Below are 14,459 nucleotides of genomic sequence, written 5' to 3'. Positions count from 1 at the left end.
TATTGGAGAGACCAGCCTCCTGGTCTTGCTTCTTCAGGTCCTGTGGGTACCAGTGGTCCTGTACTTCATGGTAGCTGGTGGGATGGCAGCATGGGGACATGGGACACTGCTTGGAGACAACTCCAACTAGAGGTCCTTCAAAGGAAAATGCCTGGACAGCCCAATTCAGAACAGGCCTCCCCAGTGGCAGCTTGGAGTTGTAGGATGTGTTTTCACCCTCAGTGAATGCTAAAATGAAACGATGAAGGACCTGATACAGACCCCTCTGAAACCAATGTGTTTCTTCCCTTCCCTTCCCTTCCCTTCCCTTCCCTTCCCTTCCCTTCCCTTCCCTTCCCTTCCCTTCCCTTCCCTTCCCTTCCCTTCCCTTCCCTTCCCTTCCCTTCCCTTCCCTTCCCTTCCCTTCCCTTCCCTTCCCTTCCCTTCCCTTCCCTTCCCTTCCCTTCCCTTCCCTTCCCTTCCCTTCCCTTCCCCTTTTCTCCTCCAGGACAGCTGTGATTACTCACACCTCAGCAGTGTCTGGAGCAGAATAGAAAGGGTTGTGCAAACAGACATGCACACGATCATTGACTGTGAGAAGAGAGTGGCATTAAGATGGAAAATGTGAATGGTCTGCTCTGATGGATGCATCAAAGCCCAGAAATGGGTGGGTGAGGAAGCATCCCCAGCAGCAGGACAAAAGGTGACTTGTGCAGCAGTGGAGTCACTGAGTCTGCCCTGTTGCCCTCAGTCTCCACTCTGACTGGAGATGGTGTTGCAAAATTATTTTCCCATGTGATTCTTTGCATCAGTCTATGGAAGAATGGCTTCCAGAAAGGCAGAGCCAAGCCATATCTGTGCATACAGTGCCTGAAAAGAGCCAGTCTGCTGCAAAACCCTCCATGGCTGCGTAGGGAGCAGAAGACACAAGGTGACAGCACGGACAGCAGCAGCTTGAATAGCCCAGAGGACCCCAGTGAAACCCAGGGGCATTGGAGGCATGTACCTCTTACAGCTGTGGAGTGATTTATTGAAAACCTAACAAAGGAATTGCCAGGCTCACTTTGTTTCCATGGTACCATAAAAAATGGATGGGAAGTGACTGGGCTGTCTTGTAGTTTGAATGTTTCATTGGCATGTCGCGGAAACCTCCAGAGGATGCCTGGAGGGCATGAGAACTGGCTGGTGGAATGTGCTAGTTTGTTAATTTAATAGGATACAGCGTTTTCCCTTAACACTGCACATGCAAATCAGAGTGGTGGATCAGGTCAGCACATCTCCCCCATGCTGGCAGCAGTGGTGCCCCTGGCTCACACAGTGTCCCATAGGATGCTCAGGTGCCCCATCCTCCATCACACATCCAACAGGATCAGGCTGTAAAGTGGGTTCTGGCCTCCAAATGGGAAATAAGAAGGAGTGTTTCTGTGGTGTGAAAGCCAGCCTGAATGATGCGACAGTAAGCAAAGCAGTAGTGGCTGGAAGAGAAAAGATCAATGCACACACCGATAGGAGCATAAACAAGTGCAGGTTGTAGGAGGCTGGGGACTTCATCCTGCCCCACCACAAAAGAAAAGGATTACTGGATATGTACACTACAATTAGTAAACTTACTATAGTATTTTTAAATCAAGCTATAGGGCATGACACTCCTAAAGCTCACAAAGTGTTCTTAAAAATCCCACAGAAAGGATCTCAGCCTCTGATAACTGTAGGTAGGATTCTATTGTTCTGTTCATAGTTATCTATTCTTTTGATTCCCATCAAATTCCCTCAATGTTTCCAAATACAAGAGTGATACATCTCACATAATTATTGTGTGAGTGCATGCTCATGTGTTTATTTGAACATGCATGTATGCATTCTAAAATCCAATGCACAGGCCTTTGCTTGACCCATCACTAAAAGTGAGTCCAACCCTTCTGCTGAGTCCATGACTGAAGTCCTCTGTTGGGAAGAGTTCAGCCCTGTGACAGACACAGGCTCTTCAGAGGATAGAAATAATCCAAAATTAATTGAGCTCAGTGGAACTCTGCTCATTTAAGCCAGCCAAAGACACTTGAACTCACTGGCCTTTCCTTGTCCCTGACTGTAGCCAGGAAAGGATCCTGGCTGAAGCATTACTATGAAATACTCAGACATCTGGAACCAGTGTATTCCAGCAGGTACTATTTCATACATTACATACATTCCTGCAAAGCTGTAGCATGACTTGTGCATGGTTTTCACACCCACAGTACTCCTGAATGGTGGTGGGATGCCCACCACTGTCACTAATAGGTTTTTGTTGCTCTTTGGGGACACAGTGTCATGGATCCAAACTCAGTGCATCCCTAGAATCATAGAATCAGAATCATTAGGACTGGAAAAGACCACCAAGATCACCAAGTCCAGCCACCATCCCATCCCCACCATGCCCACTGACCATATCCTTCAGAACCACATCATATTCCCTAAATGGAGATGGTGACTCCACCACCTGTTCCATGTCCACCACCTTCTAAGGCAGAACCTTTTTCTGATATCCAACCTGAAACATAAGATTCGAGGATCCTGGAAGAGAGGATCTGTGCTTTGAGAGGAACTCCAGAAACATTTTCTGTGTCATCCCGGCTACTCACAGTGTGGGCTAGGAAGATGAACATGAAATGATAACCTCTTATAGGAAAAAAAAATAAAAGGGAACAACTGCAACAAAAATCTGACTGAATCTCATTCCCAAACAACTCAGTGCCAGCTGCACAGCAGGAAAATAGATCTAAATGGACAGTTGAAGCAGTCGTGTTTGATCTCTGCACAGAGGAGACCACAGGCTGCATCAGTGCCAAGTCCTGCACTGCAGCCCACAGATCACAGCTGAATGGGACTCTGCTCCTGGAAGGCAGACTGGTCTTAATTTAATGTCTAGGTGATGAAGAGAGCACCACACCTCTTTCTAATAAGGGATTAAGTCCTTTTGGTGCTGATTTACTTCATCTGACTTCCATCACATGCTTTCCTGAGGCTACATCTATATTACAGTGGATAGCTGTGGGTTTGATTGGTAAAGCTGAGTGTCTTTGCCATTTCTGGGGGCATTTTGAAGCCAGCCAAAATCAGGGCATGTACAGCATGTACAAAACCAGCCCAGTGTACATTTGCAAGCATAGATCCAGACCACAAAACACCCACTCAGACTTGAACCAAGTTCCTCAACCTTTTGGAGCACCTCCAACACTTGTTCTGCTCAGGGATGGAGTTCTAAATAAAAGTCTATATGGCAGCCTGCCTTGGGAAGAGGATTTTTGATGTGCATGCACTGTTTAACCTGGAGCAGAGTGCAGATATAACCATAGACTTCATCCTGGTAACCACTGACATGGTCAGTGAGCATGGCGGAGATGGGTCAACAGTTGGACTTAATGAACTTTGTGGTCTTTTCCAGCCTTAAGGATTTTATGATTCTATGATCAGGATGTGTCACGCAGGTTACAAAGCCTGACTAAGAAACAAGAGAAGTCAGCCCAGTACTTTGTTCCAGTTACTGCTTCCTAGGATACCTGTGCAAAGTCTGTTTTTTTTTAAATTCTGGTTTCTTTTTGACACGTTCTTATTAACAAAGGGGAGGGAGAAATGCAAACCTACTGAAGGCACTGTTAGGAGAGCCCTTTCAGCAGCAGGACTGTCTGTGGGTTTTTCAGCACAACCACGGCTCATGCACAGTAAAAAATCTAGTCGCCTCAAACACTCATCAGGATCCTATTCAAAGCATGGCTCGTCTACACCTGCAGCTCCATATGTGCACCTTCCCTCCATATGTGCACCTTCCATCAAGCATTCTCACCCTTGTCCCTGAAGTGACAGCAAATCCAGACTTACTTTTCCATGTTCACTTCTACTCCAGAGGCTTGGAGTGGATACACAGCATTCTGTAGCTACCAACTCCATCGAGTGTCCAGTTGGGCATCCTCCCCAGTGCACAGCACTGACCTCTGCGGTGTGATGGATACCAGATGAAGGGAATTAGCAGTTCCTCTGTTCCTATTTAGCTAGGAAGCAGTAACCTTTCAGTGCTCCCTGATGTACCAGATATGTCAGAGCATCCCACTACGACTTCAAAGGAATGTCAAAGGAATAGGAAGCACAGAACTAGCAGTGAAGCAATTAGTGAAATGATGGGGTAGAGCTGCTTCCCTGCTTCACTTCCTAATGCCACTTAGTGTGTTTCCATTAGTGTTAACCCATGTGTTAAAGGAGATCAGACACTGAGAAATGAAGGCTCTCCTGGAAAGAACTGGGCACCACTTTATGATGGATTCACGGCAAGTCAGGGGGAGGAACAGGAAGCAGCAGCAGGAAAGGCTTTAAAGCATGCACCGGGGAATAGTTTGCTTTTGCATGGAATATATCCATGCAAGTTGGTTTATCTGAGTTTAAATAAAAGAGGATCAAACTCTCTGTCTTAAATCCTGCAGTGAAATACAGGCAATGGGCAGTATAAATGTAAATAGTTCCATGAGCATTGAGAAAAATAAACTCCATCTTCCTGTGGTTTTATCTTACTACAGTAACCACTGTTCTTCTGTAGTAAGAGATCCGTGCACTGACTGATCCTTCATGCTGATGGACCAGCCAGTTCTCCATGCTTGCTGGCCAGCTGGTCCCTGCCTTGCTCTTGTTCATGGAATGCCCAGGGAGGTGGTGGAGTAACTGTGCCTGGAGGTGTCCAAGAACATTGGAGATGTGGCAATGAGGGGCATGACTGGTGGGTATGGTGGGAAGTTCTTCTTCTGTTTCTTAGACAGCTTTTTCAACCTTAATGATTTTATGATTCTGTAATTCAAATCTGGCCTATTTTTGGGAATCACTTTGGTATTGGTCCTCTGGGGAAACTTTGCTCCCCATGTAGAGTGAGGAAGAAAGAATGATGGGTGGCAGGTTTGCCCTGGACAGAAGTTCACCCTTCTGTGTCTACACTGCCCATTGGGAGTGAGCCCAGTTTGTTGCAGCCACATTCAAGCAGCTTCATCCCATTTTACATCATATCAGGATATGAACTCGCATCCGCATTAGCAGTGTGGAAAAAGTGGAAGTCTGTTTGCACTACCCACTGGTCTCTGCAATTTGCTGCTCCTATGTTTAAAGTTCTTTCAGACTTAAAGCAGACAAGGAAAAAAATCATCCAGTGAAGTACTGCAGAGTCTGAACTTAACTAGCCCAGTAACTCACCCTGGTGCTGCCCCTGGGCAGAGGGCTGCATGCTGATCCTCACTGTGGGAGTCCTCCTATTCCAGAGCAACAAAACAGCCTGGAGTCTCTGTTTGCAAAAACAAGGAGAAAAGGGTGATCAACCTCCCTCCTTCAGCTTTTCAAGACTGTGAGTGCTCCAGGGCAGGACCTGCCAGGTTGTTTGTGCTGCAGCTCAAAGGACTTGGAGCTTTGCTGCTCTTTGCAAGGGCAGCACAGAGGTTTTTGCATTAGCATGGGCTGGTTTGGGTTTTTCTCCATCTTTTCCAAACACTTCAACACTGAATAAGCAGAGATCAATACCAGAGCAAGTAGAGGGATGGTTTCCTAATAACACCTGATGGACAGATGCTTGCAGGCATCATGGTTTTCCCTGGCCTTATGGGCACAGAGGGGCCCCATCGTGGAGACATACTGACCCTATTCACCTCCCTGCTCTGCAAGGAAGGGGATGCTGAGGTCAGGGGGAAGCAGAGGCAGCAGGGGGAGGGGAAGGTGAAGGGAAAACATGAAAATATGAGAACATGCACCCCCCACATCTCTGTAAATAAGGGAGCTGGGGAACAGCTCTGCTTGCAGGCGATAAAAAAAAAAGGAAGCAAAGCTGGAGCAAAGAAAGAAATGGAGATTTATTCCAGTAGCAAAACCTGTAAATGAGAGAGGTGTGTTTCCCCCGAAGCCCTTTTCTTTTTGTCAGCATGCAGGAGGCACGAGCTGGCTCCCCTCCTTGTGCAGGTGTTTAGTGGGTCTCATGGCAGCTCACACAACAGATTTAGGCTCGTGGCTCTTTTTGTCTCCCCTCCTCTCTCTCCCCAAAGTGCCCTCCATACTCAGCTTTTCATTCCTTGCATTTCCAGCCCCAATTATCTTTTCTCTCCTGCTGCTCCTGATGAATTGCTCTTGTTTTTCATATCTTTGGGTTCACGTTGCTTCTTGGGGAGCTAGGCTGGAGAGCTGTATTTTTCAGTCATTACGAAAGACAATCGTCTCAGATGAGGACATTCATTAAACTGATTTGGGAAGCTTGGCCTGTCTTCACTGTGCACGTTTACATTAGTGTGAAGAAAATAATTAAATGCACAGGAAGTGTAGGCTGGAATAATAAGAAAGGCTGTCTCTAACCTTAGGAAATCTGAGGGCATGGTAATGGTTTAATTTTTAATAGGTGTCCCCATCAATGTAATTGTAAAACAGATTTGAGTGCTTCCTTCCTGTACTCCAGGGTCTTTGCACATTGGGTTATGCGCAATGCACAGGTGATGAGATCCCCCAAATCCTGAGTTTGCCATAAGACCCAAACAGTTATCAGATTATTAATAATGGGGAAGGAGGGGTAACTACACGCCTTCTGAATTTGGACCTCTTTCAGCTTCCTGGGTCCTACCTTTCCTCCACAGCCGAACAAACCCAAGAAATATTTTCAACATAGAAACTGAGACCAACAACACCACAAAAGGTGGGAATTTAAGGGAGAAAGATATGGGGAATAGAAACCACTCAGAGACCTCAGTGCCAGGTGCGATGTTTCATTCTGCTGGTGGAACAGGGAAACAGTGCCAGAGATGCACCCTGTAAAGAGTGGGCACGAGAACAGAGTGGTTTCAGAGGGGAGTTTTGCATAGATCTGGGGACCATAGAATCTTAGTCCCATTTTCAGCTCTCTGAGTAAGCCACCTTCTCTCCCTATGGCTTATCCCCAGCAAAAGTCTTCCAACACTTCTATTTTTTGCCTACTTCATGTATTGATCACAAAATGCCCCAGGGCAGGGATTGTTTTTGTGGCAGTCCCAGGTGAGGCTTGGAGGTTCTGGAGACATCACAAGGTTGTGGGAAAACCAGGATGGTTCTGAGGTCTCTTCTTCAGAAGTGAATGTCCACAGCTTGCACAAGGCAACGGAAGGCTCATGGACCCAGGAAAAGCAGAGCACAATTAGTCTGGCCTGATGCCACACTAATGTGCTTAATTGGCTTTATGCTTATGTCGGCAGGTTTGTGGCCCTGTGGACATGTGTCTAGCAGAAGAACCAGGCTTGCTTCCAGTCTCTGCAAATAAACTGCCTTGAGATCAGCTTTAGGCTTTCACTGAGATACAAAGCCAGTGGGGATGTGGTTTAAAGGTTCACAACTTACTGGAGATCATCATAAAAAGGACAGTAATGGTGAGGACATCCACAGTTCCTACAGCCTCCCTTCTGCCATGGTTTCAGGAGTGATTTTCCATCACTGCTGCCTCAAATAGCTAAACAGACCTCAAGGTTATTGAGATTCAAGTGCTTACACAGAATCCATTCTTGCTCATCCATGGAGACATTACCAGTGATGTCCAGGGTTCAGTACTTCCTAAAGGAGACTTCTCCAGTGGGGAAAATGTCATTCAAATAGGGTCATGAAGGTGATGAAAGGGCTGGAACATCTCTCCTATGAAGACAGGTTGAGGAAGTTGGGCTTGTTTAAATTGGAAAAGAGGGCTCTGGGGAGACTTTATTGCATCCTTGCAGTACTTGAAGGGAACTGCAGTCAGGAGGGACCGACTTTTTACACAGTCTGATAGTGATAGAACAAGGGGGAATGGCTTTAAACTAAAAGAGGGGAAATTTTGGTTAGATATTAGGAAGAAATTCTTTATTCAGACGGCAGTGAAGCACTTGGTCCAGGCTGCCAAGAGAGCTGTGGATGCCTCTGGAAGTGCTCGAGGCCAGGCTAGACGGGACCCTGGGCAGCCTGAGCTGGTGGGTGGCAACCCACCCAAAACAGGGGCTTGGAATTAGAAAATCTTTAAGGTCCATTCCAACCTAAGCCATTCTGTGAGTCTATGAAATGCTTTTGGCTTTTCATTGCTCATCAATGGAACTGGGATGACTTGCTCATACTGAGCTGTAGGAACCTGAACATAGGCTGCCTGTTGTCATGGGTGGGACCTGGCATCTGGGTTGGCAGTGCCGGGCATACAGATCTGCTGTTTTGGGACATAGCTGTGATGGTAAGCTATTAGTCCACACAGGAAAGTTTTCATTTCAGTGCTGTACAACGTGCACAAAAGATCCTCTTCCAGCACTGAGAGAGAAAATGTGAGCGCATGAGTGTGCACGTGCCAGTACAGGTGTGAGAGGCAGAAAGAGGGAGAGTGGGAGCGGGAGGGATGATTTAGTGCCGCTCACATGGTATGTCCTACACTTGCCTCCTCTCCAAGGTCTTGGCACCATAACATTTCTCTGCAGAGAAGCCAGGGATGCTCTCCTCCAAAGCAATACTCTATCAAACAGGAAAGCCATCTTCTTTCTGCTGGCTCTGCAGATTTTCAGTGCTTGCAACTGCAGATCTAAAAGTTTATCTTACCGGAGGAATTTATATGGGGCTGTGAGATGGGCTGGTGTTATATGGCTCTAAGTAGTTACGCGAAGCCTCTGTGGGCTAATAAAACAGTATTAATTGTATTGCTAAGGTTGCATTTTAAACATTAAATTATGGATGGCTTGATAGCATTGTGAAAGCCAGCATCTTGACATGACCTAACCATTATCTATGGAAATGGCTAAAATGCCTTTTTACAGTGTACTCGGGTTGATTTAACTCTTAGAGGTGACTCTGCACAGTAAATTATTTCCACAGGCAGAGGGAGAGCAGCAAGGGCTGCTCCTTCCTCCTTCCCTTTCAGCATCCCTGTGCTGCTCCTGAGTTGCCTTTAGCTCAACAATAACTAGCAGAGAGACAAGCCAAGATCACATCCCACTCTTTGCCATTCATATTCAATGGGGCAGTGGGTGCTGCCCACCCTGCCCAGCCCCAGGAGGAACCAGAGGGGGATGCCCAAGACCATGTTAATCTAATAAGAGGGCTCAGCCCTAAAGCCCTAAAGGTGGTCTCACTGGTACCAATAGCAATTCTCCCTTCACTAGCTGTTCTAGGGACAGAGATGGAGATTTTAGAGGAGGAGGATGCAGAGATTGGTGTTGATAATTAAGTTGTTTTGCTTTATTTTTGAGAGCTCGATGGATTCCTGGTGTGTAATCACTGGAGATGTCTCAGCTATCTAAGGAGCAGACAGGCAGACAGACAGACAGCCCTAGTGTTTCAGATGAGCCCTCATCTCCATACCCCCCTCCCCATGACTTCTCCTACATGTCCCTGTAAAAGCAATGCACTGTGTAGTGGGAACCTGGCTGATGGCACACTCCCAGCATGGCAGGGGGTCCCCAACCCACATCCACAGCTGTGTGAGGTACAGCCGGACCATAGGGCAGCCACCTGGCATGTGACACCCAGCAGCTTTGCTCTGCCAAATCCACAGCTCTGCCATGTCCTCATTCCCAGCCCTCGAGCTGCTCACACTCCCTGAGGGAGAGCAGGGTCCAAGGGGATTTTAGGACAAGAACTCAGCCAAACCCAGGACTGATGCTTTCACTCTGAGGGGAGAAAATAAGTCCAGGAGTGTTATGCCTTCTGTCCCCATCCCCTCATGTCCATGGGGACAACAGGGTTTCTGCAGGGATGAGGAACCCCATGCTCATTCAGATGCACCTCATAAGCCATGGGATCCATCTCCTGCCCCAGACAAACTGACAAAATATGTCAAGGGCTGATACCTGCTGTGTGGTGACCTTGAATTTCCTACTAATAAAGCTATTTAACAATATTTGGGGTAGGTCCTTTTTGTTTCTTTTGCAGTTCATTTTTGTTGTTGTTTTAGTCAGAAGTTTAAAAAAAAAAAAAAAAATAATAATAATAATCCTTTTGTAGCTTCTTGTCCCCTGGCAGCATTTTGGCATCAGAGACCCATTGTGCCTCTTGTATTATGGAGTGCTAATTTATCTTAGAAGCCAGCAGCAGCTGCTCAAGTTACAAGAGGGAATTTCTTTCCTTTGTTTTGCTGGGTATTGCTCTCCTGAACTTCAGTTCAAGGGTTGATTTAAGTGGATCTGTGTGACAGACAGAGGAAATATTTCCAGTGAGCAACTAAATGTGACATGGTTAATTTTTTTTGCACACCAAGCTCACCAGTTACTTCTGACCTCTTCAATAAGCCCTGCTTAGTAGACTTTAAAATCCTAGGGCTGGATTTACCTGGTACAAAGCATACCCTGATGCAAAACCCAGATAAGAACCTCAGCATATTTCTGTTCCTTGCAGTCCCCAAAGACCCTCATTACACAGCAGCTGCTCTAGGAAGCTGAACTGGCACATAGGCCTGGGATGAGAAGAACCCCTCATGCACGGCATCCAGTGCATCAGGCCCAGACAGCACGAGTTCATGAAGGGCAGGTTGTGCTTGACCAACCTCATCTCCTTCTATGACTGGGTGACCAGACTGGCAGATGAGGGAAAGGCTATAGCCTACCTAGACTTCAGCAAAGCCTTTGAAACAACCTTTGGACTGAGTGTACCCTCAGTAAGTTGGGAGGTAGTGTCGATCTGCCTGAGGGTAGGGAGGCCCTGCAGAGGGATCTAGATAAGCTGAATTGCTGGGCTGAGGTGAATGGGATGAGGTTCAACAAGGCCAAGTGCTGCATCCTGCACTTTGGCCACAATAACCCCATGCAGTGCTATAGGCATAGTGTGTCCTTAAGGCAGCTTTACTCTCCTACATGGCTTCCAAAAAGCTTTGCTAAGTTTAGAGCTACTCTCTAGCATTAGTAAAACCACAGATCTTTCAATCTGAAACTCTCTGTTGGGTGTGTGAGACTAGCAACCCCATGGTGAACAGACATAGGAGATGTGGGATGGAGGTCTCGGTGCCTGGTTTGTCCCAGTGAGGATGTCCTTTCCAAGACAGTGATGCTGAAGAGAGTGAGCTGGTGCCAATGGTGCTGTGCTAGCTGGCTGATGTTCCATGTGATTTGCTAGTGCTGGTATGGAGCAAGCCAGCTGGCCTTCCCTTTAGGGTAGCTGGTGCATGACTGAAGCCTGGCCCATGCCCAGGCTCTGCTGGTCCACATGGTCTGGGTGCATGCAGAGAAGCCAGCTGGCTGCAGGAATGCTGCTGTGGACTCATACACAGCTTGTAAAGGCAAAGAGATACAACCCTTCTTGACTAGCATTTTCCTAGAGAGTGAAGATCAATTCCTCCAATGGTAATGGAAATTTCTCGCCCTCACCTTGCTGTTGCATCCTGAAGTTGTGCAAGGCAAACCTCTGACAAACACCGTGTAGTCTGTGTTTTCTAAGGAGCATTGGAGTCTGTCTCATAAGAAGGAACCGTTGCAACCTTATGGGAACCGGGACAGCAAAGTAGATTTGCATGAAGCACTGAGAAGTGGGACCATTCCCCCCATGCAGCCTTTTTCCAAGTTCCCAGGCTGATGGATGGGTTTGGTTCATGCTTACTGCAGCAGCAAAGCTCTTCTCCAGGACCCAAAATCTGCTTGCTCTCCTGGCTTCCTTTTTGTTCTCCAGATCAGCAGCACATAGACACATGCAAAGCTAACCCTGCCCTGGCTCTGCAGTGGTGGTCTCCATCTCACTTTGACAGAAGTTTGCAATCTTATGAGCAAATCCAGGGTTTCCTGTTAACATTTGCTTTTTTCTGCACAGGCATTTTGTGACTTGTTCAGGAATACCAGCAATTATCCATCAAGGCCATGTCTTTTCCAGCTGGCATTTCGTGGGTGCCTCTGCAGGTGGTCCATTTGTCAGTTCCTTCAGCAAGTTCACTGAGAGGTGACATGCAGCTCCTTTTTTCTAGCGACAACCACTGCATGCCTTTTTATGACCTGTTCCTTCAATGTGTCCTTTCCCCACAGTAGTGTGTGATACCTTTATGCAGAGTAGGCATGGATGAACATCTGCATGACTACATGTACTGTGTCTGTGTGTATTAGTGCACAGCTGTCAGTACACAGTGACAACATGAGGAGACTGCTCCCATCCATGTGTGACCATCTAAAGCTTTAGGAGGTTGGTTTGGAGCGGCATCTGAGAGTTCAGATGCTTCTCTGAAGCTTAGCCAAACCTTTTTGGCCTGGAAACTGAGCTTGGAAATATAATGAGATTAGGCTGTTGAATGAGATTTATGGCTCATCCTTCTTCCAGCTGGGTCAAAAATACAAGGGCAACCTCTTCGAGAACGCATCAGTGCTTCTGCTCTCAGACAAAATCAGAGTGGGATGCAAGTGGGAAGGACAGGTGGGGTTTCCTTTCAAGTCAACAAATGTTTGAGGGATGTTCAGCTTGTGCTCCAGACCTATTTGCAGGTGGAGCCATCTGCATGTTGATTGCAAATCCTGGGGATGGGGCTCACCCTGACCCCGACGAGGAAGGGAATGCTTTGAAGGGCTGCAGATCTAAAGGCCAAGGCTTTAGAGTTGCTGTTTGTCCAAATTGTTCCCAATCCTGGTTCATAAACTCTTACACAAACCAGATTTTGACCTCCATCTCCAAAGGTTTACCTTACCGCTTTCTTCTCTGTGTTCACATCAGACAAAGAAATGGTGCAAGATGGGAATGAGAAACTGTTGAGGCTGTCAACATACACCTGCACAGAATCATAGAATCGTTAAGGTTGAAAAAAACCTGTAAGATCGTTGAGTCCAACTGTTAGCCCACCCCACCATGCCCACTGACCACATCCCTCAGGGCCACATCTCCATGGTCCTTGAACACCTCCAGGGACAATGAATCTACCACCTCCTTGGGCAGCCTGTGCCAGTGCCCAGACACTCTTTTGTAGCCGAAATTGTTCTTAATACCCAACCTGAACCTCACCTGCACAACTTTCTTTCCAGCTTAAGAAGCCAGCTTATCAAAGACCTGCCATTTCAAAACCGTTTAAGCCAACCCACAGCTCCTTCAAACTTTTATGACATAGGGCTCTATTGCATGACCAGCACAACTACCAGGGAGGAGAATGAAGCAGTTTCTGCTAGACAGTCATTGACAGGGACAAACATCTCAGCCAGTCCAGCTGGTGCTGGGAAAAGACATGGATCCATGCCCTAAGCCTTCTCATGCTTGCAACCAGGCACATTTGAAGACATTTGCATCAAGCCACAATCTCTGTCACTGGGAATCAAACCAAACAGTAAGAATTGTGAGTAAACAGAACAAAGGGAAAAAAAGTCATTACAGTGCTATTAATATATCTGATGTATCCATGTAGGCTCACAGGATAGGGTACTATGGTTAGGCTGTTAGGGTACTATGGTTGGGCTGTTAGGGTACTACGGTTAGGCTGTGGTTGGACTTGATGATCTTTGAGGTCTTTTCCAACCTGAGTAATTCTATGATTCAATGATAATCATCAGAAATATGTCCCACTTCAGTCCCCATGATGCCAAAAGAAAATAAGCTGAGTGGGAAAGATGCAGAGGAAGGTGACGAGGTTGACCAAAGTTCTGAAAAGGGAAATTCTCCATTCTGAAAAATAAATGACCATGGAGAGAGATAAAAAAAGTTGTCTAGAAAGGTCCCAAGGGACAACTGACTGCTCATCTTGAAAAACAGAAGAATTAAGGACATAAAACAAAGCTGCATCCTACCACTACTCTGGGGTGTGGGTGCAGCCACAGCACCTTGAGGCACAATGTAATTGGCCACGAGGCTCCCAAAGCAACCAGGCTCAGGGGAAGAGCTTCCATGAGCTCGCCATGGCTTTGGCACAGGACCATTATTTTAACCACCTGTGTTGAATACTTTGAAGAAAAAGTACTACGAGGTAATTATAGAAGTGAAACTAGTATTTTCAAATGCTGGCAGCTGCTGGAGATTAACAACATCAGCCATCATTACAGCCCACGGATATGCCTAGGAAATTCAATCACATTCCTTCCCAGATGTCCCTGGAATCAAGTCCTCACTGCTCTCCATATTTATGTTCATATTGCCCTGACCACGAATAACACTGAAGACTGCTTTCATGTTCATGTTTTGTCTTATAGATGAATTTTCTGGTGTCCAATGTGATGCGAAGCCTCAAAGCATCTTCTCCCAGTAGGGGGTGGCCTAATGGGGACTTTTCAGTGACTGGTAAGAGATAAACTCCGTATCCTCTGTCCAGATGCTTATTATTAGGGCTGGTGGGGGTCTACCATTAAGATCTAGGTTAATTCAGAGACATGCAGACATGGAGAATGTACAAAGAAAGATGTATTTCCTGAAGAAAGCAATCTGGAAACTTTCATTTTACACGAACTCTTATTTTAGGCTTTGCAAGCGTTTTCTCTTGTCCCATTAACTGGAGAGCACAAGCTGCTCATCACCTGCTCTCCTTGAAGTGCCGGCACAAGCATGACTTATAGCACAATGGTTTATAGCCATAACAGCAT

General features: G+C 46.6%; 1 long non-coding RNA gene across 1 annotated transcript in view; it reads left to right on the top strand.

Moving 5' to 3' along the window:
- LOC107308781 (uncharacterized) overlaps window positions 1-1,046 on the top strand; it is a 95,721-nt gene extending 94,675 nt beyond the window's left edge. Inside the window, exon 4 of the long non-coding RNA XR_001552906.3 lies at window positions 488-1,046. This is a non-coding gene — a long non-coding RNA (uncharacterized LOC107308781). The remainder of the gene's footprint in view (window positions 1-487) is intronic.
- Window positions 1,047-14,459: the final 13,413 nt, after the last annotated feature.

This window comes from Coturnix japonica, chromosome 2 (genome assembly GCF_054131305.1).
Source record: "Coturnix japonica strain WE chromosome 2, WE-NBRP24, whole genome shotgun sequence".
Lineage (NCBI taxonomy): Eukaryota > Metazoa > Chordata > Aves > Galliformes > Phasianidae > Coturnix > Coturnix japonica.
This window is presented reverse-complemented; position numbering and strand designations above follow the sequence as displayed.